The sequence below is a fragment of the Cnephaeus nilssonii genome (genome assembly GCF_951640355.1).
Source record: "Cnephaeus nilssonii genome assembly, chromosome: 12".
In the NCBI taxonomy this organism is placed as follows: domain Eukaryota; kingdom Metazoa; phylum Chordata; class Mammalia; order Chiroptera; family Vespertilionidae; genus Cnephaeus; species Cnephaeus nilssonii.
Window position 1 is genome coordinate 36,026,410 of NC_137083.1, and position 24,837 is coordinate 36,051,246.

Sequence of the window (24,837 nt, forward strand, 5' to 3'; positions counted from 1 at the left end):
TTTTTAAAATCTTGGGTATAGCTAACTGGTGACAATAAGGACTCTAACAGCTGGGGTTAAATAACATGATTTGAAAAAATATCATCTTGAAGTTCTTTTACAAGGGATAGGTAGACATTTGTGCCTTCCTCAAGCATCCCTTACCACAATCATTTTCTAACCTTCGCTGTATTTAAAACTAGAATGTACTGGTTACCTATTTGTTGGCCAAATATTTAAACAAATACTATGAAGCAATTGTTTGAGGTGAGCAGAAATGATGGTGCCTGGAATGAGAAAATGCTATGTGAAGTAAAACCCCTTTCCTTTTCAATTGTCTTAAAAATGTAAACAAGATTGCTTGCTTAAAACAAGATTACATAAAAGCATATTCTAGGACACTTCCTGATTGTCCTGGAATCCCTTAGAACAAAACCTGCAACACATTTCAGAGAAAAAAACGAGCTGCAAACAATATCAGTGAGCTAACCAGGCCTTCACTGCAGCCTTGGATAGCCCAGCTCTGCCCAGGGAGAGCACAAGTCCTGAGCTGCAAAGGAAATGTCTATTTCTTGTCTTTGATCATGGATCGAATGGCCTGACACATTTTCACATAATTAGATTCTGGATTTTATTTAAACGTCTTTCCTGTGCTTATAAAACAGTAAACAGTATAGCTGCAGAACCCAACAGCCTGCTCTGCTTCTAGTGGATTGTGCTAGTAATTCTGTGGTTTTCTCCTTTTCTCTTTCACTCTGTTTTACTTCTTTGGCTCCCCTTGCTACTTTGTCCCGTGTCACAGTATCTGATTACATGACCAAGGCACTTATGCAATGTGCTGGCGTGCCTCCTGCCTCCCTGACCCCTAGGCCTGCATGCTTACGGCAGAGATTAGCCTGGAAATCTCTGACTGAGTTTATTTAAGATGGTGGGGCAACATATACCATATCAAAGCCAAGATGCAAAAGGTGCCTGGAAAATAGAGGGAAAGACAAGGAAAATGAGAGAACAGCATTGCAATAAGGGAGGTGAAAAAAAAAATAGGTACAGGATGAAAGGAAACATGACATGCTTTATGAAAATAATACACCTCAAGTCTGAATGGTATTCATGGTCTAGAAAGAACAAGGAGGAGACCTGCATTCTTGGTGCGTTTCTGTCATGACCATGTCCATGTGAGTGAGCCCTCTGGGCCTCAGTTATATCATCTGTTAAACAGAAATAAAACTGTTTGTCTTTCCAATCTTATAGTCTTGGTTTTCACTGTGTCATGGTCAAGTGCCTGTAATAAAGCCTGGCACCACGCCCAACAGCACAGCTCAGTGAAACTGTGGACACCCAGCAAGGAACCCTTGCAAGAGGAAAGCTCCCAAGGCTCCTCCCAGGCAAAAATCTGAAGTAGCTGGAAGTTTTATTTAGATTCCCTGGCCTCCCGTTCTTGTGAAATTCTTCTCTTCTAGAGTCGTCCTCTATCTTGTCCCATGATCAAAAGCCCTTGTGTCATTGTCAGGTCTCCGCTTTTGAAAACATACACTTACACCCCTTAGTTAATACTTCAGATAGGCAAAACCTCATCATGTGTCTTAAGGATGCAAATATTTTAAGGCTGAGTTTTTATTGGAGAATGGGCTTTTTTATTCCATAACTAGAGCCATGTTTGCAGTTAGGATGATGCTGTTCCATTCAACACAAGGTAAGAGGGACTGAGAGCATGTCAACTCAGATCAGGTGTTGATAGCAAAGGAAAGTGATCAGAGAGGGCTGTGTGGAGAGAAGATATGAAGGAACGGGAAAAATCATGATGAATCCTGGATGGTTGCATTTGAACGTCTATCTGACTTAGCCTTGGAGAACAAGTAAGCTTTCCTGAATATAGTAATATCCTGCCAGCTTTATCAGATCAAAATATACATAAGCTTCTAATACATATACTCCCTAAAGACATACCTAAAGTGTCTCCAAATACAGGAACTTAAATGGCCAGTTCCGAGTTAAGTCTTCAACAACAATTAAGATAAAAACAGCAATCCTTTCCTTTTAATTATTAACCTTGAAAGAAGTTTCTTTTTAATGAAGAGTGGCAAAATATTTTTACGTTATCTGTCAAATTTCATGTGCAGCCATGAACATAGTGAAGATACTAAGTGAAAAGCAGTAGGATTCAGGCATCCTCAAACTACGGCCTGCGGGCCACATGTGGGTATTTTTGCCGTTTTGTTTTTTTACTTCAAAATAAGATATGTGCAGTGTGCATAGAAATTTGTTCATAGTTTTTTTTAAACTATAGTCTGGCCCTCCAACGGTCTGAGGGACAGTGAACTGGCACCCTGTTTAAAACGTTTGAGGACCCTTGAATGATGCTTTGTTGAAACTGCTTAGGCCAGCATAGTTCCATGAAAAGGAAGGTAGAGATTTGTAAGGAAAATAAAACTAATATAATTATAAAATGTTCAAGTTTGGCAGGACTTAGAAGTCATCCTGTTTGACCACTTCATTTCACAAATAGGAAATTAAGTATCAGAAATATTAGTTAACTCAAAGTAATTTTGCAGGTTATCTACCCTATTTACAAAAAAGTACTTATCATTTAGCTTTCTATCTCAATCTTGATTTCCTAAGGACATATTTTCCATTTGAAATAACTTAGTGATTTGGCTAGAAATAATCTGTCCTAAACATAGAAAAGGTGCAATATCCAGCCATAAAAGTTAAGGATAATCAGAGCAAGGAATTCACTTTGTTTTTGTTATTCCCACCAAGTCTAAGAGAAATAAAGTAGCAAATAGGACAAATGCATTAAAGAGTGTCTTTGGGATATTTCCAGAAACGAAATAAAATTCTGTGGTTAACACGTTCTTTCCGCTATCGTTGAAATCTTTCCACAGATTAATTGACACTTCTCCATTCAAGAGGTAGATCTTGACTTCCTTCCCTTTGGGTGTAGGGGCTGGGCTTAGTGACACGTTTCTCAGAGGTTTGCAAACAGAGAGAATCAAATACCGCATCAATATTTTCCCAAGAGGACATCGAGACATTTACCAGAATAACTTTACAAGAAAGAAAAGGGAATATCCAAACCTTTTCAGTGCTTCAAGATAAAATGACACTGATACCAGAGAATTGAAAGCACACATAGCTCCCCACGAGACTGTGGGTTAACGTGAACAGTGTAATAAAAGAGTCCAGGGCAACAAATCTAAAGACCCCTCTATGATTTCCTTGATTACCAAGAGCCTAATTGTGGTAGGTACATTTGCTGCTGGAAAAACCCTTATATTGATTGGTTAAATGACCGGTGTAGAAAGAGCCATTATGGTAGCATAAGAACCAAGTGAATGGGAGTGGGGTGGGGGTGGGGCAATGGTAAGATATGTACACATATAATACCTTAATAAAAAAAAAAAGATTAAAAAAAAAAAAAAGAACCAAGTGAAAGCTCCTGGTATATCTCACCCCCGAAATTTAAGGAGCAACACCATTTTCTGGGTGGAATTGTAGAGATTAGTGCCATCCTCAATGATTCAAGGATATCCGTGTGATGGTTCCCATGATATTCCCATTTAATTCTCTTGCAATTTGAATGACTCTTCTAAAAACTATATGAATGACAATAGAATACCATAGACTTGATTAAATATCTCTGATTGCAGCTGCAATGTGGGTGTATTAATTTTTCCTGAACACACCAACACAACATATATGTATTTATTTAGTATGTATCTATTGATCTGGCAAATATATTTTGTTCAATCCCCATCAGTAAAGGTCATTTTAAAACTCAACCCACCTTTACATAGGAGGGGCAGCAAATACTCACAGGCATGGTCCAATGCTATGTTAAATTGTTTGCTCTCAGTCTGTCATAATATAATACATAGGATGCTTGCTCATCCTGATTCTGCAGAATTTCACTGTAATTCTATAGAGAAAAAGAACATGACATGCTGTTTGAAACTGGTGAGCATAAAGCACAAGTACTCCGGATGGCCCAGTTGGAAACATTTGAGCTAGAGGATGGAAGATGAACCTGCAAAGATTCATGGGCCAGATCATCAAAGAGAGTCTTAGGAATCCAGTGGTATGTTTATTTTTTAGATATTCCTTTTAAGATAAAGGACAGGTTGTACCTTGCACTTGCTACCTCTAAGAAAGAGATACACAATTTGGTGAGTCTGTTTGAATTTTGGAAGCAGCATATATGACATTTGAGAATACTGCTCCAAGTAATTTATCAGGTGACTTAGAAGGCTGCCAGGTTGAGTAGAGTCCAGAAGAAGACAGAACTCTGGAGGATGTCCAAACTAAGCACTGAGAAACCTGCTAAGAGTTTCACAGAATGAAGAGTTATCCAGAGGTCAGATATATGGCTCCAAACCAATAAAAGAAGTGGAGAGAAAAATCATTGTGATTTTATATTTTGTATAATGATACATATGTGTTCTATATAAAAGTTTGTTTTTGCTTGTATAGAGTAGGTAATGGAATAACACTAGGGATTGGATTCCTGCTTTATTAAAAAAAAAAGAGAAAGTAAGAATGTAATTTACCCTAAACATATTCATAGTTAGCCAGATTCACTGGTGTACTCTACCATCTTTAGACTAATATACTAAAATAAAAAAAAATGTTGTAAATGGAATAGAAAGACACATCATTTTCTTTATTCTCTTCATGTATGTGACAGCATAAAGAAGTGAAAAAAAAAGTTAAACATTTTGTTAAAAGTGAATTATTCTTAGTTTACTAAAAGGCAGTAAAAACATAGTTGTTAATTTGTTCTTTAGACATCTTTATAAACCTATATACATTGCTTAAGAGTGTGGTCTCTGAATTCAAATATACATGGCTTCAAATTTTACACTACCGCTACTTATGTGATATTTCACTCATATTTATATGATTTTATATTTATATATTACATACATGCGAATACATACACATATATATGAACTCTTGCTCATAGTCAATATATATGTATGTACATATACATATCCTACCTAATAAAATGGTAATATGCAAATTACCATCACTCTGCTATGCCCAGGATTGGGCTGTTGGGAGGCTGGGGGCGGGACTTGGGGTGGCCGATTGGGCTGGCAGGGGGCGGGGACTCGTGAGTCCTGCCCCCGTTCCTCCTGCCGGCCCTAACGGCCAGCGCTGAGGGAGGACCCATGGGGCCGGCGGAAGGCGCCGGTGGCGGAACTCGGGGTGGCTGATTGCGTGGCTGCCGGCACCAGTTTTCGGCCAGCACCAGTTTTCCTCTGGCCACCCGCCAATCGGAGTACCCCCCACCAGCGTGATCAGCCACCCAGAGTTCCTCCACCAGCGGCGCTGGAGGAACTCAGGGTGGCTGATCGCACTAGTGGGAGGAGCTCCGATCTGCGGGTGGCCAGAGGAAAACTGGTGCTGGCAGAAAACTGGTGCCAGCAGCCAGGTGAAGGAAGGTCTTTTGCACGAAACTTCGTGCAATGGGCTTCTAGTATATATATATATACTAGAAGCCCATTTCCTTTCCAGATATATATATATATATATATATATATATATATATATATATATAACTGGAAAGGAAATATTTTTCAGCAAAATATGGGATGATCATTTATATTTATCAATTGTATTTTTATTCATTTAATAAATAATTGCTGAGTTTATTCTATATGCTAAGTTCTGTCCTAAAACGAGGAATGGACAAGGCATGATCTCGACCTAAATGAGCCTACATTTCATTTCCAAGCAAGGATGAATGATACCAATCCGCATCATCATATTTTCAACTTTTAATATAAGTGCTTTTACTCTCCCAAAGAATATTAGAAGTGAATACAAAATATAGAGGCAGAAGTTAGAGATGTTGCCAAAAATTCAATCATTATGTTCTGCTTAGCCTCAGAGCGCCTACATCTAATATACTACACCAACAATGTATGCTACTTTGAATGACTGTTTTACACACATTCAGATATCTGAAGCAAAGAATTCACCAGCCTCAGCCTCAAAATCTCTTTCATCTCTTTACATGTTATCAGAACCCAACCCTTATTAGATTCCTTTCCATGTTACAACAACCATGCAACCTGAACAAAATGCCAAGTGCTACCTAGTCCACCAAGAGCTCAGTGCCACAAAGTATGGCTTAGTGCCACACTCTGTTATTCAAAATAATTAAAATCAATGCATATCTTTAACTGTGTCTCTCAAAATATCAAAACAGAGCCAGGTTATAATTCCTGGCATTGAGGTGTCATTCCTTAATAACTCATTTTCCTTTTGCTTTTTAACTCTTCCTTTTCCACACCAAAATTCTCCCAACATCCTGACTACATAGACCCATCTTTTTCAATTATTTATTGTATATTATACAAATGCAGGAAAATTTGTGCAAGAGTAGGCCTTCCTTCCCCCGGCAACCACACCAGCAGGCACCTGGGACCTGGGCTTTGCTCCACCCCGGCTTCCTCCAGTCTAATTAGCATATTCCCCTTTTATTATTATAGATTAGTTATATAGAGAAATAACTTGGAATAAGCCAAAGCCTCATAAGAACAGGATAGATGTTTAATAGGTAATACTGAAGAGGCACATATGTTTCTAAAGCTTCCACCATTTTCTTGGAAATCAAACACAGTCATTTGATAACCAAAGGTGCTCCATATAAGACACATTACTGATTCCAGAAATATTTGTATTTCATTGAATGTTTCCTATTATCATATTAATGAATTTATTAGTAGTAATATTTATTTATTATAATAAATTATCTAAACAATTTTAATATTAGCAACTTTAGCTCAAAATATCTACTGCCTTTTAAATATGATGCAGTATTATATATTTATATGAGTTCACTGAAGTGCAAGTAAGAATTAAAATTAAGAATAATATGTTATAAAATCAAATATTTATGTTACGTTTGTACTAAGTACTGTAAATTTTGAGGGATTACATGCAAATTTAAGTTTTTCTTCATCCAGTAGCTTACCTCTCTATGAAGTGTTTTTAGATCAAAGAGTACATAGGCATTCAACTCTGAGAGGAAAAAAAATAGCTACTCAGCCTTTCTATTTAAAAATTTTATATTATTTGCCAGTAAGACTTTTCATTATGCAAATATATTTCTTTCCAAGAGTTGCCCTAATGTGACTGCAAGAATCAATATTAAGCTTTTCTGGAAACTCCTTTTAGTTGCATTCACAGTGAATTCCTTGATGTTTGGCAGTAAGTATTAACCTGGTCGGCAAAGAACCGAGAATCCTTCCTGGCTGGGGGCTGGATGGTTTGAAGAGTCTGGACAGATCCTCCTCAGGAAGTGGGTGTTCTCCTCAAATCTGGCAACTGCATATGCTTCTGCTGGCAATGCCGCTGCTACTGCTGTTTCTGCTGCTGCCGTTTACTCATGCTCCTCATGTATGTGTGATATTTAACTATATCTTGCCTCATTTTATCCGCTCTGTCCATCAGAAACTGTAGATTCTTTCCCAAATGATTGCTGCTAGTAAGACTGAGCAATTCACGATTACCTGCTACAGCTGACTTCTCAAGCTCCTACATTAGTCTGTTGATCAGATGTAAATTTTTAATTAGGATCGGCACTTCAAACATATGCTCAAAGTGGATTCTTCTCTTTTTTAATGCTTTAGGAGAAAAATCCTTCTCTTTACAAACTTCCATCAGTTTGGGAGTCAATCTGTATGCCTTCAGTGAGAGAGACCCTTGGGCAGTTTTTATGGGGTCATAAATAAGAACCACACATTCTTTAATGGCATGCTGGTAACTGAACTGAGCATCCAGGAGCGCCTGGATGACAAGCAAGCCATATGGTATGTAGACTGGTACCAGCCCAGGTGGAGATGGTCAGTGTTTACATGATGAAGACTCTGCATCAATTCCATCTGATATTGTCAAAGTCAGCAGCATCTTCTGTATGCTGCTGTGGGGAAGCAAAGCAGTTGATAATTTCAAGCCGATCCTCTACAACAAGGCCCCAAAACAGTCCTTGGACTACCTCAGTTCCTTGTCCTTTCTCTTGATAAAGTTTTATTATCTTTAATACCACTAAGCCATCTATCTTTACTTGCTACAGGTCTGAATCTCCGGACCCGCCTTTACCTTTGCCTTGCCCTGTCACGCTGGTGGTGTAGCTGGAAAGGTGTGGCTGAGCTGGTGCCTTCCTTCTGGGATGGCTTCTTTCCAGCAGAACAGCCTCTCTTGACCAGGGTTTTCATGGTACAGTCGTGGACAATACCGAACCAACACTTATTTTGGGGTTTTCATATTTAAAGCTGGAATTCATTCAATAAGTTTCACTTTTTGTGTCCTAGGCATTGTCCATAAGCTAGAGGATAACTAAAATTTATTTACCATTTTCTATACATTAGTTCATTTAATCCACACAGCAATTTTTGAGGCAAATGTTATCTTTATTTTACAGATGAATAAAATGTTTTCAGAGAGATTGAGAACTTTTCCATAGATATACAACTAATTTATGGCACAGGTGAGATTCAATCCTAAATTATGTCTGACCTCTAAATTCTTTTAAGCTACACAAAATACTTTCATTGCATATAATATATACTCGTATATAATCCATGTGACTAAAAATAATCAATATATCTAAGATTATGAATAAGAATAACATAAAAATAGGCATTTATATGTTTATGATATTTATTTTACTTTTACACAATAGGAAAAAAAAGAAAGTTTGAGAAAGAAAAAGAAAAATCGCTGCATTGAAATCTGGTAGGAAGAGATTATACTTCCCTTGGTAGAAATTCCACTATAGTTATAATTTTAAAAAGTTGATTCTCTCATTTCACAGTGGCAGAGATCCAGACTACTTTTATCTTATTTGGTTGTGGCTTCCGGTCTCATGGTACGAAAGATCAATCTTTTAGAATTCCTGCTGAGGCTTCAGCCATGACCTCTGCCTTCCATCTATCAGGAGAAGGTGTGGAAGAAAAACATAACTTTGTTCCTTAATGGCATTTCCTAGACACTGAATATAGCATTTGCCCTACTTCCTACTGGCCAGGATTTTGTTGCAGGTCAACACCTGTTTGTAAGAGAAGCTGGAAAATATTTACTTTACTCTTGACAGCCCAATATCAGTTAAAAATTGGACGGTAATTTACTATGGAAGAAGAGGAGAATGAGTACTGAAGGACAACCAGACTTTTACTTTCCAAACCAAACTCATTATCATTCTTCATGTCTAGGTTTTCCTCTTGTCATTATTAGTAACCTCATCTTTCTGCTCTTCACTCAGACTCAAAATCTTTTAAATGTATCCTAGGGAAGCACTGTAGAACAATGAGGGATTATAGAATCACACAAGTTTGGCCTTGCAGCATCGTCTTCTACTTGCAAGTTCTTTTTATTAATATTTTCTAAGTATCTTTTCCCTCAGTTTCCTCTTTAAAAAAAAATAGGAAAAAGTCATGGTAATTGACTTTGAAGTTTACTAACATTTCAATGAAATAATTGGAGTAAAATATTTAGCATTGTGCTTAATGTAGGGTAAGTATTCAGTAAATATGAGTTTATTATTATTCCCTTCTTTAGTTTACCTCTCCCTTCCCTCTTGTGATCCATATCAAGTCAGTTGCCACATTCTAACAAGTTGTTTTGGAAAATACCCACAACTTCTTGTTCTTTTCTATACCCTGTGCTCAACATTATTTCATCAGTACTCATGTAGCTAGCATACCTACCCATTTAAACTGACCTCCCTGCCTTCATGTTCTCTTCTGTGAAAGCCATTCAACCTAACATACTAGAATCTTGATTTAAGGTTTGATGGAGCTCTGTCAGAAAGTTATCCACAGTGTGGCTTATAATTGCATGCTTGATCCTCTTTTTTTCAATGTTTTTATCAAGAATTTGGATGAAGACATAGTAGTACTTTTTAAAAAGTGACGTGACACTGTTCTGGTATCCCGGAATCAGTTCCATAATGACATAGATAGGCTGTCTTTGTGTGTAAACTCCTATAAGTTTCACAATATTGGGTTGATCATATTGCTTGAAAATGTTGGCTTCTTGTAAAAAAATGTATTTTTAGTTCCTTAAGAAGATCTTCTTTACATGTTTTAATAGCAACAGCAGTTTTACCCTTTAATATGCCCTAAGTATTTTCACCAAAATTTCCCTTGCCCGGTAATTCTCCCAAGGTGACACATTCATGATTGAGAATCCATTTCTTATCCTTAGAAATAGAATTTAGCGGAACTACACCTGATTTCTTAGTGATGGCTAGTTTTGTTGTATAGTGATAATCTGTAAGTAGAGGGATGTTTGAAAAACCAGTGTTTTAAAATATCATACATATTATCAACATATTGTATGATAAAGTGTCTCCTTTGTCCATCAGAATATACAGAAAGGACATATTCACCAAGTGTACCAAGAAGTCCCCTTGTTGTTGTAACAGATCTGTGCTTTTATTCTTAGAATTGCACCATGGTACCACTCCTGTTCTGCCCGGGGCTTCTCACTTACAGGGATTGAAACACAGAATGTTGAAGAGCCCAATGCAGATTTTGGTGACCTAAGTTTTCCAGAAATTGAATGACAAATAGACTCAAATTTGGATAGCATCTCCTTCCTTTCCATAGATGTAATTGATCATGCATCTTCTTCATAATTTATTACCAGAGGTGGCTCTTTTCCATCGTTTTATTGAAGTATTTACTCTAGTAATTCTTTCTGTGCTGTAAATTTGGCCTCTGCACCTCAGCAGCTACACTGACTATTTCAGCTTTTTAAGTGCCTGTTTTTGGCTCATCAGAGTCACAGCATCAGTCCTGGCCTGTGTTGCTCAGTTGGGTGGAGCATCATCCTGTACACCCCAAGACTGCAGGTTTCATTCCCTATCAGGGCACATACCTATGTGTGGGCCCATATGGAAGGTGTAACTCTCTCTCCCCCTCTCTCCCACTCTCTCTAAAATCAATAAGCATATCTATCCTTGGATGAGGATTAAAAAAAATAAAGAAGCACAATATCAGACTTCTTTTCATAGGGCTTAGAAGATTCCTCAAATCTTTTCTCTAGCTCCAGGACAGCCTCCTTCCTCGTTTAAATGCATCTGCTGTTCTGCATAAGTTCCTCTGCTAAAGTTCTCAACATTACTTGCAAACTTGGTGCTGTTAAATTACTCTACATAATTTTATTTGCCTGAAGATTTTCCATTTTTTCTAGTATGGAAGTATCAAGCCCAATTTCTTGCTCTTTAGCAGCTGATGTTTTGTATTTATTGTATCCTGTGGTATGGTCTATCTGCTCAACCGACATTTGAATCTCTTTATGAACATTCACTATTTCCTCTGTAACAAGACTAGTTATCTGGCTGTATTCATAAAAAATGCCTGTTAGTGCTTTTAGAATTTCTACTTGCATCTTGTGTAAGGCGTCCATAAGCAGAGAAAGTGTGGTGTCATAATACTGATTCTGATGAAACTGTGCCCCTTTCAATGCCAATACTTACTTAACTAGGCAATGCATGAAGTTTCATTGTGGTTTTGTAGTAATGTTTCTTGGCCTTTTCAGTTTCTTTCCCTTTAGCTAAAGCTTCTTTATATTTCTCTTTGGCAGAATTCATTTCTTTTATTAATTGTCTATAGCTGGGTTTTAATTTCTCTGCTTCTGTATTTGATCATCTCTACCTCTATCTGCTATTGAAACCTATATAACTTTTCTTCACCTGCTGCTTGTCTTTGATTATCATAGGAGAGCCTGTGTAAAGGTCCAGAATTAAGGTCCTCTGTATGTGTCTTCATTATTCTACCAAATTGTTCCATCCACTGAATCATAAGTAGCCAAGACATGGATACATTGCTGGCATAATTTATTTGGCTAGTACTTACCTTATCAATTTGATTACAAAGGTTCTGTAAAGTAGATGCATATTCTTTATAACCTTTTATCCTCAGGGCCATACATTTCTTCAATGTTCCTATAACCATAATTCCAAGTCTTGCACTTTTAACACAGCTTCATGTTAATTCTTCAGGTCACTCCCAAACCGCAGTGTTCTATAACACTGTCTTATGCTCCATACTACACAAGTGAGTCTTCTAATCAGCACATGTGTCACTACTATTCATTTCTGGCCATATCTTAGCCAAAGTAGCATGTCCATGTTGAAGGGTTACACATGAGGAATGAGGAAGACACTTGATAAAACTCTCAGTGAAGTCTCACAGGAATGATCATAGGTCTAGCCAGCAAACGTGAGCTGGAACCTGACAAGCTGGAGCCCCTCATACATGGGAGCCAGTTGCTACCCCAAAATTTAAATTTTTGAAGCAAATATGGCAAAAATTAATAATAGTTGAGCATAGGAATTTTGTTTATGGGTTTCACCGTTCTTTCTAATTTCTGTATTTTTGAAATTTTGAAAATAAATATTAAAAATATTTTTTTAAAAATCCACCTTGTTCCTCAAGTGTAAAACAACTCCCTAAGCTAGAAATATACATTCTTTTCCCTTTCTTGTATTCCTCCTCCTTTTCTCCTTCTCCTTCTCCTTCTCCTTCTCCTTCTCCTTCTCCTTCTCCTTCTCCTTCTCCTTCTCCTTCTCCTTCTCCTTCTCCTTCTCCTTCTCCTTCTCCTTCTCCTTCTTCTTCCTCTTCTTCTCCTTCTTCTTCCCATTCTTCTCCTTCTTCTTCTTCTCATGGTGGATGGGATGTGGCTCTCATACTAGCTCAATTTTGGTTTGAGTCAATTGCAGTCAATTGGTGTATATAGGTTGGTTTCTGCTTACTAGATTATAAGCTCCATGTGAGCTTAGTGCATGCCTCACTCATCTATGCATATAATATAAACAACTCAAAAAAAATAGACACTCAGAGACTAAGCCCTAATATTTTTGTCAGGTAAAGCTACTATAACATATTACCAGAGACTGGGTAGCTGAATTAACAGTTTATTTCTCACCGTTCTGGAGCCTGGAAGTCTGAGATTAGGTGTCAGCATGGTTAGGTTCTTGGTGAGGTCCTGGTATAAACCTTCTTGCAGAGAAAGAGCTCAGGTCTCGTCATCTTATAAGGGCATTAATTCCATCCTGGGGCTCTGCCCTCGTGACCTCATCTAAACCTAATGAGGTTTAGATGAGGTCATGACCCCATCTCCAAATACTGTTACACTGGGGATTAAGGCTTTAACATATAAACATTTGGAGGACACATTCAGTCCATAGCACCTAATATCTTGCATAATTATTTGAAAACAGAGATACCTATCTAGCACATGTTGCCCATGAGTTAAATTGGTTTTATAAAGAATTAATGAAGAAAAAATAACATAAATATACAAAAACAAAAATAAAACACTAAAAGAAAATAGTCTTAACTTTAGAAACTAATGAAAATTTTGGAGAAGAAAATAAAAAAAAATGTTCAGCCAGGCCAGAATGGCTCAGTTGGTTGAGTGTGTCATCCAGTGCACAGAAATATTGCCAGTTTGATTCCTGCTCAGGGTATATGCCTGACTAGTGGGTTTGATCCCCAGTTGGGGAGCATATGGAAGGCAACCAATTGATATTTCTCTCTCCCATTGATCTGTTTCTTTCTGTCTCTCCCTTCCTTGCTCTAAGGCTGTAAAAAAGAAAATTAAAATTTCCATAAACTATTGACAATTTTATAGATAAACTAGAGGCCCAGTGCATGATTAAATCATGCACGTGTAGGGTCCCCTAGGCCTAACCTGCTATCCAGGCCATATCCACTCCCCCGCAAAGCCTAGCATGCTCCGCGGACACTGCTAGCAGCCTGCTCCCCGCTTTTGATGGCAGGGGGTCCACTGGTGCCAGAGCGGACACACAGCTCCCCGCTTTTGATCGTGGGGGAGCTGGGTGCCTGTCCTCTGGTGCACCAGGCCTTTCAGAAGCCTCCTGCATGGCGAATGCTTCTGAAAGGCCTGGTGCCGGAGCGGACAGGCACCCAGCTCCCCCGCTTTTGATGGTCCGTGGCAGGACGTGGGCTCGCTGCCCCAGACGCCCCTTCTGTGCTGCAGCACAGCCATGGCGCAGACGCTGAGCTCGCGTCCCGCTGGCCTAATTGGTCACCCCGGCCACCCTGAGTCCCACCCCTCCACGCCTCCTGGCCAATCATGGGTATAGCGAAGGTACGGTCAATTTGCATATTTGTCTATTATTAGGTAGGATGAAGACATTCTGTTGATAGCATCATTCCCTATCAGATCATTTTTACACCCAAAAAGTATCTATTAATATTTTAATCTGATTGTAAAGTATATGAATACCTAACCACTATACTATATACCTGAAACTAATACAAAATAATATTAAATGTAAAGTATAATTAAAAAATTTAAAAAATACCTTGTTTCTGAATTTTCAGATAAGGGAAATCAACAGTCACTTATCCGCAAACTCCATAAGCACACATATCACATTACAAACATGTGCATATCATGGGACTCTGAGTCATGAGAGAATTAGTGGTCATAAGATTAAGTAAATTGAACAAAATAAAAATATCATTACAGATGAGGAAGTTGGCCAGATGAAGAAATATAGATGCAAAAAAAAGGAATAAATTACTAAATATATAAGAATAAATTTGGTCTCATAAATGAATAGTCATTGAGAAATGAGTATCTAGAAGTTATGTTAGAACTTACCACATAGTTTTACAATATGGAAAGTCTTTCTAACTTAGTTTTATAAATGTCTTAATTCACACTAAATGTTTAGTCATCTGCAACAAATAATTTTGAGCCCTTTAATTATTCCCGTTAGACATGCTATGACAGCCACGTGATCAATTCATTCAGGATTTGTTGCCCAGAGGTGGTAAAAGCAAGAAAAACAGAAACGTTAGTATATTATAGAGTAGTGCTAATTGTATTCTTATAAATGATAAGTGCTTTATGTCCTGATAGATTACTTAGCACATTAAAGCATTCAAAGTAATCATTTTAGAATAAGATCTTGAGAAATAGCCCCGATTGCCATAGCAATTCAGTCTCTACAGGAGAAATTATCATTGACTTACTCTTGCAGAAAAACTTATCAGGAAAAGTTATCTCTAGGTCATTAGGATGAAGGCTAATGCTACGAGAACAGGAAGAGTTACAGAAGGTTTGCTTATATTCCTAATTGAAAGGCAGGAAATAGCAAGATGACTTTTCCTCTTGATTTTTATCCCAGTAATTACATGTTGACCAGTTGTTAATTAAAGGACAGAAGGGTCTCGTAACTTAGAGACTCTATATCTGTACTATAAAAGATGAAAATTAGTACTCAAAGTACTTTTCCCAAAAAATGTCTCCAATTTATACATTCTTGCCTAAAACATTTACTTTCTTCCATCTGGTTTCACTCTTAGAAAGATTATGTGAGGCATAAAGAAGTTAAGTACAATATTTTTCTGTCGACTGTTTTGAGAAGGGATAAGCATTCCCTTCTCATGGCAACCATATAATGTTTGATCCTGAGCACCTTATACACACATAAAAACATAATTGGTGTTTCATTTCTTCAATGCAAATTTACACAATTTCTTAAGAAGAACCTATTGTAATCTCTTAAGTGAGGTATTCCTAACCACCTATAAAAATTGCAAACTTGCCCTAGCAAGTTTGGTTTGGCTCAGTGGAGAGAACATTGGCCCGAGGACTGAAGAGTGTCCGGGTTCAATTCCAGTCAAGGGCACGTATTACATACTTCATACTTTGGTTGCAGGCTCAAGCCCTGGCCCGAGTCAGGGAGTGTGTAGGAGATAACTAATCGGTGTGAGTCATCAAAGTTTCTCTCTCTCTCTGTCTCTCCCTCCCTTCCACTCTAAAAATCAATGGGAAAATATCCTCAGGTGATGATTAACAACAACAAAAAATTGCAAATTCAAATGTTGGGACTAAATAAACTTAGCATTGTGTCATGGCTACTGAGAACTTGGGGGAGAAAAGCTTTCTGGTTTTCACCATGGCAGACTGGATGGCTTGGAGATGAAGGATGGAATAGGTGGAGGGAGAATGGGCAGGAGAACCAGAAAGCAAACAAATATAAAACAGATACAGGATTTGAAAAGAGGACTAGCACCCAGTAAGTACAAAATGGAATAAAAAAACCCTACTTATAGAGCACTGTGTGAGGTGAGTGCTTCTCCAGTAAGCAGGATAGACTTTTCATAACTGAGCACATGTTCATAATTGAGGTCCAGTCCTCCCTCATATTTATGTTGTATATATAATGGGAGATGGTATGTAGAGTGGGGAATATTGGAGCAACAAGAGAATCAGCTTACACACTTGGGCTTCAGAGTTGGAGATTCTGGCTTCTTTACTTTGTGAACTAGGCAAAGTTAGTTAGTTAACAAAGGCAAGTTAGTTAAACTCCTAAGTTTCAATCTTCTAAACATTTAAATAATAGTTTCATAGGACAATCCTATTAAGTAAGCTATTAATATAAATATATTATGTATCATCCTAATATATAAAAAGCCAGGGGCCGTCATGACTGAAACAACCGGATGGAGAACCGAACAGCAGGATGCATGGGGTGAGCAGGCCAGCAGGGGGGGCAGTTGGGGGCTCCATGTTAGAAACACTTGGCCTTTACTTGGTAAAAATACCTGTCTCTCTCCAATGATTAGTGATACTGAGTAATTTTCATATATCTATTGGCCACCTGTCTGTCCTTTTTAGAGAAGTGTTTATTCGGGTCATTTGCCCATTTTTTAATTGATTGATTTTCTTACTTTTGTTGAGTTGTATAAGTTCTTTATATATTTTGGAAATTAACTCCTTATCAGATGTATCATTGGCAAATATGTTCTCCTATACAGTGGGATCCCTTTTAATTTCAGAGTTGGTTTCTTTTGCTGTGCAGAAGCTTTTTAGTTTGATGTAGTTCCATTTGTTTCATTTTTCCTTTGTCTCTCTTGCCCTAGGACAGTGGTCAGCAAACTCATTAGTCAACAGAGCCAAATATTAACAGTACAACGATTGAAATTTCTTTTGAGAGCCAAATTTTTTTATTTTATTTTATTTTTTAATATATTTTATTGGTTTTTCACAGAGAGGAAGGGAGAGGGATAGAGAGCTAGAAACATCAATGAGAGAGAAACATCGACCAGCTGCCTCCTGCACGCCCCCTACCGGGGATGTGCCTGCAACCAATGTACATGCCCTCGACCGGAATCGAACCCGGGACCTTCCAGTCCGCAGACCAACGCTCTATCCACTGAGCCAAACCGGTTTCGGCAGAGAGCCAAATTTTTTAAACTTAAACTTCTAACACCACTTCTTCAAAATAGACTCGCCCAGGCCGTGGTATTTTGTGGAAGAGCCACACTCAAGGGGCCAAAGAGCCGCATGTAGCTCTTGAGCTGCGGTTTGCTGACCACTGCCCTAGGAGAAGTCTGAAATTTTACTGCCTATGTTTTCTTCTAGGTTTTTATGGTTTAGTGACTTACATTTAAATATTTTATCCATTTTGAATTTATTCTTGTGTATGGTGTAAATTGGTGGACTAGTTTCATTTTTTTAACTTATCTATCTAATATTCCCAACACTATTTATTAAAGAGACTATCATTACTCCATTGTATACTCTTGCCTCCTTTCATACCTGCCAGAATGACTACCATCAATAAATCAATAAACAGCAGGTGCTGGTGAGGATGTGGAGAAAAGGGAACCCTAGTGCACTTTTGGTGGGAATGCATAATGGTGTAGCCACTGTGAAAAACAATATGGAGTTTCCTAAAAAATTAAAAAATGGAACTGACTTTTGACCCAGCAATCCCACTTCTGGAAATATATCCTAAGAATCCTGAAACACCAGTCAGAAAGAATATACACACCCCCATGTTCACAGCAGCATTATTTATAACAGCTAAGATCTGGAAATAGTCCAAGTACCCAACAGTAGATGAGTACAGTAGATAAAAATTCTGTGGTACATTTATTTTCACAATAAAATACTATATTACTGTTAAAAAGAAAGATATTTTACTCTTTGCAACAAAATGTATGGAACTGGAGTTAAGTGAAATAAGCCAGTCAGAGAATGATAAATATCATATGATCTCACTAACATGTGGAATCTCATAAACATAATAGACTGCTGAACAAAATATATCCATAAGCATGGGTGCATGGAACAGACTGAGGGATCTATGAGTGAAGGGGGGTGGGGGGACAGGAAGAAATTAACCAAAGAGCTTATATCCATATATGCATAGTCCATGGACACAGACAGTAGTGTGGTAAAGGCCTGGGGTGGGACGGGGTCCAGGGGAAAATAGGGGACAATAAAAAACAAACTTAAGAAAAAAAAAAAAAGAAAATAAATGTACCTGCCAAGTTTTCTTAGGAGTCAACCTAATTTAAAATTTGCAGTTCAAGGCAGCCATCTGGAACTTGACTACCACTGGGGAAAGGGAGGAGATCACTTCCATTGTACAATGGAGATAAAAAGTGTTTATTTCCTCTCAGGCTGATTAAATTTTAAAGGGAAAGGTTAAAATGGAGACTATGAAAAGCAGAACTTTTGTCCCATATGTTCTCATTGCCTACCCATGTAAATTTGAAAGCATTGTGTGAACTGGCAGCTCCTAAGACTGCTAATAGCAGGAACTGAAATAATCTAAAATTAGACGTTAATGGGGGAAATCTCAGGGGACACTAAAACATGTTCTTTTGTTTGTTTTCTTTTGTGTTATTAAGTAAATGCTGTAAATCATAGGTCAAATATTCTGAGATGCTTCCAAACGTCAATTCCCTTTTACACTGAGCACAAATACTAAGAGAAACACTCACAATATAATGAGAAATTAGTTATATTAAACAAACAAAAGTCACAACTACCAACTAAGACAAAGTTGAGCTGTAAAACTATGTAAGGGGGAGATAATAACAAACAATACTTGAGAAATTAATGAAAAATATCCATTTACTGAGGCCTGGTGCACAAAATTCATGCATGGGGGTGTGTGTGTCCCTCAGCCCAGTCTACACCCTCTCCAATCTGGGACCCCTCAAGGGACATCCGACTGCCTGTTTAGGCCAAGTCCAGGATTGGGCCTAAACAGGCAGTCAGACATCCCTCTCACAATCCAGGATTGCTGGCTTCCAATTGCTTAGCCTGCCCGCCTGTCTGATTGCCCCCTAACCACTCCCCTGCCAGCCTGATCAATGCCTAACTGCTCCCCTGCCGGCCTGATGGGACCTAACTGCCAGCCTGGTCACCCCTAACTGCCCTCCCCTGCCAGCCTGGTTGCCCCCAACTGCCCTCCCCTGTTGGCTGGTCATCCCTAACTTCCCTCTCACAATCCAGGACTGCTGGCTTCCAATTGCTTAGCCTGCCTGCCTGCCTGATTGCCCCCTAATCACTCCCCTGCCAGCCTGATAGATGCCTAACTGCTCCCCTGCCAGCCTGGTTGCTCCCAACTGCCCTCCCCTGCAGGCCTGGTTCCCCCAAACTGCCCTCCCCTGAAGGCCTGGGTCCCCCCAAACTGTCCTCCCCTGCAGGCCTGATCACCCACAACTGCCCTCCCCTGCCGGCCATCTTGTGGCAACCATCTTATGTCCACATGGGGATGGTCATCTTTGAGCACATGGGGGCAGCATCTTGTGTGTTGGAGTGATGGTCAATTTGCATATTACCTCTTTATTATATAAGATAATGTGCCATTTTGAGAGAGAAAACGAATGACAGTGAGAGATAGAAGATAGAGAATGAGAGAAGAGAGAGTGAAAGAGGCAGGAGAGAGAGAGAGAGAGAGAGAGAGAGGAACTAGGATTAAACTAAAAATCTAGCCCTGGCCATGTGGCTTAGTTGGTTGGGCATTGTCCTGTACACCAAAAGTTTACTGGTTCAGTTCCTGGTCAAGTTGCAGGCTCAATCCAGAGATTGTGCAGGAAGTAGCCAATTGATGTTTCTCTCATATCAATGTTTCTCTTTCTCTTTCCCTTTCCCTCTCCCTTTCCCTTCCTCTCTCTCTCTAATATATATATATATATATATATATATATATATATATATATATATGCTAATAAAGGGTAATATGCTAATTACACTGGCAGAAGTTCCAGACATCCTTCCGGACAAAGCCATGGTGATGGGTCCGATGGGTCCGAGGCAGAGGTGGTTAGGGGTGATCAGGTTGGCGGGGGGGGGGGGGGGCGGGGACAGTTGGGCGTGATCAGGCCGGCAGAGGGCAGTCAGGTGAGCGGTTAGGAGCCAGCAGTACCAGATTGCAAGAGGGATGTCCAACTGCCGGTTTAGGCCCGATCCCTGTGGGGTCCCAGATTGGATAGGGTGCAGGCTGGGCTGAGGGACACCCCCCCATGCACGAATTTCATGCACCAGGCCACTATTATATATATATAAAACATAAAACACTAAGAATCTAAACCAGTCTTTACCTATAGAGGGAACCCCTTGCCTTCAATCATAAACCCAACCCTGACTTGCCAGCAATTCAATAAAACCTTTAAATTTACTGGAGTTTTAGTAAATGCCAGTGAATGGTCCTGCCACTGATGATTTTATTAGCTACAGGGGGAGAGAGATAATACATAAAAAAATAAATCTGTGCAGAAATGGCTTAGAAAAGTTATTAATTTGACAAACTTCATTCGGAATTTCAGATAGAGATGACAAAGACAGAGATAGTAACATAAAAATTTTAATAAAAAAAGATTAAAATAAAAAATATGTAATGTTTGATTGAAAGTAATGGGAGTTAAATGGAGTGAAGAGATGGTGATAGATACAACACTGAAGTGATGAGCTGATTCAAAGGGCCTTGTATGCCAGGTCAAGGAATTCAGACTTGATTATCCTGTCAGAATCTTAATTAATAGGGTCTCAGAAATTTAAATTTTAACAAGCTTTTAGGATGTCTTATACTAAATTTTCTAGTCCAATCAGATAAAATAAACTTTTGGCTATTATCAGAGATCATTAGCATGGCTGATATATTTTTCCAATATAACATAGCATTATTATTTTTTCTTATTCTTAGAATTATGCATTATTAAATTTATATCAGTGGCTTTTCTTTTTTTCTTTTTTTTTTTTTTTTTGCTTTTTTTTTTTTTTTTTGTTTTGCATTGGCTAAGATTGCTTTAATAAAAAAAGACTGACAATAACAAATGTTGGGGAGAATGTGGAAAATTGGAACCCACATACATTGCTAGTGGGAATGTAAAATGGTTCAGCCACTTTGGAAATCAATTTGACAGTTCCCTTGAAATGTTAAGCATAAAATTACCCTATGATCCACTTATTTCACTCCAAGATATACACCCAAGAGAACTGAAAACATACATCCACAGTAATGTTCAAAGTGTTATTATTCAAAATAGCCAAAAAGTGGAAACAACCATTAATTGGTGAATGTCCACCAACTAATGAATGGATAAACAAAATGTGCTACATTCCAAAATGGAGTATTATTCAGTCATAAAAAAGAAAGAAACATTGATACATACTAAAAGTAAAGAAGAACATGAATGAACCTTAAAAACTCTATACTAATGAAAAGAAGCCAGACACAAAAATCCACAAATTGTATGATTCCATTTATATGAAACTAGAGGCCTGATGCGTGAAATTCGTACAAGGGGCTCAGCCCTCGCATCCCTGGCTTCGTCCAGAAGGTCGTGGGGTAGGTCGTTTGGCTGTCAGGTCTAATTAGCATATCACACTTTTATTACTGTAGATGTCCAGAAAAAGCAAATTTGTAGAGACAGAAAGTAGGTTCGTGATTTCCAGAGGCTTCATTGGTAATATTGATGTCAAGTCAGATGCTGAACATTTTGTCATAAACTTCCAAATCAAGATCTAGGTCTCCATAGAATATAAACATGGAATAATGCCTCCAGATGCTAGTACTCTCCTCGGAGATCCCCGCTGGAACAGGAGGGAAGTAAATCTTGGAGTCCTGCACTTACATCCCTTAATCATACACACGCATGCCCCCCAAAGCAGTAAATCACCGCCTTTCAGTGTGTCACCACGATTCACACCTGAACATGCTGGGTGTCAATGCTTCTGTAGTCTCCTGAGAGTACTGTTGTTGCTGGCACTGCGCAGCTCGGTCCAGGGCCTGGAGAGCGGATCCCCACGTGGACGTGGAGCCCACCTCTCAGACCCAGATTTGCCTGAACCTCGATCTGAGACAGCAAAGCTCTGGATGGCCCCACGTTCCTTCTGACCCTGGAGCCAAGCGCTCCTCTCCGGCTTCCTTCCCTACGCCATTGCCTAGTCCCTTTTTTTCTTTTCTTAATTAAAAAAGTTTAATGTTGACATAATTATGTCCCCATTAAGTATGTCAGTGGTTTTTCAATTGAAACACACAAAAAAATGCCATTTTTATAGGTCAAAAATATGTAAATATCAGTATTTACCTATAATTCCAATTATCTGCCAAAAATTCACAACTATCCAAAGGAAAATATCAAACATTTTAGGTTGTTTGTGAAAGGGCTAGCTAACTAGCTGAATTAGGAAGGTTTAGGAAACAAAAAAAAGGTCCATGGGAGAGGAATGCATAGATGGGGACCTGAAGACGCCAGGGTGCTTATCTTACTTGTACAGAGGATAGAGAAATGCCTTAGGAGGGAGGGGTCCAGGCAGATGGAAACATTTCTGGCCTGAGCAATTAAAACAGCCTTAAACCAAGGACAGAGGTATCTCTGGCATGAGCAATTAAAGTGACCGTAAGTTAGATCAAAAGTAGCCCTGACCTGAGCAGCTGGGAGAGCTGTAAGATAAAACATCCCCAGGCCAGCACAATTGGGAGAAAGCTATAAGATAAAATCAAAGGTGACTCCAACCTAAGCAGATAAGATGACCAAACAGAGGGAAAGTGCAGATGTGGGGGTCGTGGGAGCTGATTACAGGGCTAAGGTCCCACGTAGAGAAGGAGGGTCTCCAGCCTATTTAATGCCTCAAGACAAGGAAAGCTGTGGTCACCTTTCTTAGGGGACCCCTCTGTCCCTCCAGGAGGGAAGAGTTTTAGGATTAGGAACTTAGAGGACACATTCCTTAGGTGGCCCCTCTGCCCCCCTGTGCCAAGGGGAGCAGAGTTTTAGGCTTAGAATTTAGGATTAAGGTTTTAGAAGTAGTATTTGCTTGCAATAAAGTTCCTGTACTTTTCACCTACCACCTTTTGTTCGCGGCTTCATTCTTTGAATCCATCTGGACAAGGACCCAGGCAAGAAATCACCCTGCTCAATAAAATAACCCGAATCATTTATATATCTTAAATCTTATTATTAAACATAAAAAAATCTGTCACAAACATGTCAAAAACTAAGGCTTAGTGCATATGCATGTGTCCCACAAATACCAGTTGAGAGTCTAATATGCCAGGCTTTATTTTAAACCCTAGAGACACCACAGTGAAGAAAGCAAAAATTTTCTTCTCTTAGAGGTTATGTTAATAATTTGAACAAGCTTTTTAAAGTTACCGTAGAACTAGGCTTGAAGTAGGAAAACTGGATTCTAATTTTATCTTGGTCCTACACTAACTGAATTTGAAAAAAAAAAAAAAAGGTCTCTAACCCATGACATAAAAAGTTATTATATTGTTGACAGTATTACAGATCTCTCCCCCATCTCTCCTTTGTCTCCTCTACTGAATTTTTTTTTAATTAGACTTCAAAAAAATGTTTTTATATAATCTCTACATATCACCTAGCCATAAGACTTCAAGCTTCTATTTTACCCAGATATTATAAACTTTTATGCTTTTCTTAGGTATGTCAATCATTTGTTAATATCTTACTTTAGAATACACTTAATTTGAGTTTTGCTCAATTTCTTTAAAGAGTTCTATTTTGTTTATTGCTTCCTTTTAACTATCGTTTCATTTGTACCTCTGACACGTATATTTTCCCTTCTTTAATTTCTTATTATTCATAGAGTCATAGAACTAGTTAGAGACAGGACAAAGTATTGTCCTAAAGGATAGCAGATTCTGGATTTTTCCTCTTGAAAATCTTATAGAAAAAAGATAAAGGACCACGAGAAAGCAGTCTATATTCCCTCTAAGAAACATATCATGACCTGAGCAAACTGTGCTTACTTGGGGCCCAATGTTTCCAAAATACAAAGGAAAGACAAAATAAACAAAACAAAAACACACAAAATATTTATAAGGGCAAACTAGTTTTATATAATTATTTTTCTTAAATTTGAGACATTTACTAACTTTATTCCATTTTATGTATTTATTTTTATTTTATTTTATTGGTCACATTGGTTGATAGGCTCATATAGGTTCAAGTGTGCATTTCTGTGGTACATGATCAGTATATTGCTCTGTGTGCTCACCACCCAAAGTCAAATAATCTCTGTCACCATATTTTTGGCCTCTTTTATCCTTTCACTTAGCATAATCCTACCCACTGTGGACGAAAAGGAGCTACATGCTAACCTGGCTAACTCAGGGAAGGCCTGAGTGGCAGCCTTGCAAACTCAAGAGACCTAAACTAACCACAAAGAATGGTCTGAAATTAACCCTTTGTACTCGCTTGCTTTTCTCGATTCCTTTATTCTACTGCTCACCGTGTCGAGTCACACTCGACATCCGAGTGCAAATTAAAACCTTTAGTAAAAAAGCAGTTTATAGTGGATAGTCATGTCCTAAGCCAGCATCTTCCCTAACAAAGATCAACTTCCATCTTTACTGATACTATTATATTTTTGCATCTAAGATAACAGATCTGTGGAATGCCAGGGTAACTTGTAACTTCCCTTTTTCTGTCCCCCCCGCCTCCCCCATCCAGGGCACAACCAGGGCACCTTGGAACCAGGACAGGGATCACAAATTCCTTCATTGTTATTGTTATCATGTTAATTGTTGATTGTTAA

General features: G+C 38.6%; 2 pseudogenes across 2 annotated transcripts; both read right to left on the reverse strand.

Moving 5' to 3' along the window:
* Positions 1–7,081: 7,081 nt before the first annotated feature.
* LOC307107887 (eukaryotic translation initiation factor 3 subunit H-like) lies at positions 7,082–8,204 on the reverse strand (annotated as a pseudogene). Its single transcript has one exon. The product of its transcript is annotated as a eukaryotic translation initiation factor 3 subunit H-like (transcript).
* Positions 8,205–9,744: 1,540 nt separating this feature from the next.
* Positions 9,745–23,160, reverse strand: LOC307107888 (tyrosine-protein kinase Fer-like; annotated as a pseudogene). The gene is made up of 4 exons: positions 23,126–23,160; positions 15,003–15,061; positions 10,984–12,042; positions 9,745–10,777 (listed from the first exon to the last, which is right to left on the reverse strand). The product of its transcript is annotated as a tyrosine-protein kinase Fer-like (transcript).
* Positions 23,161–24,837: the final 1,677 nt, after the last annotated feature.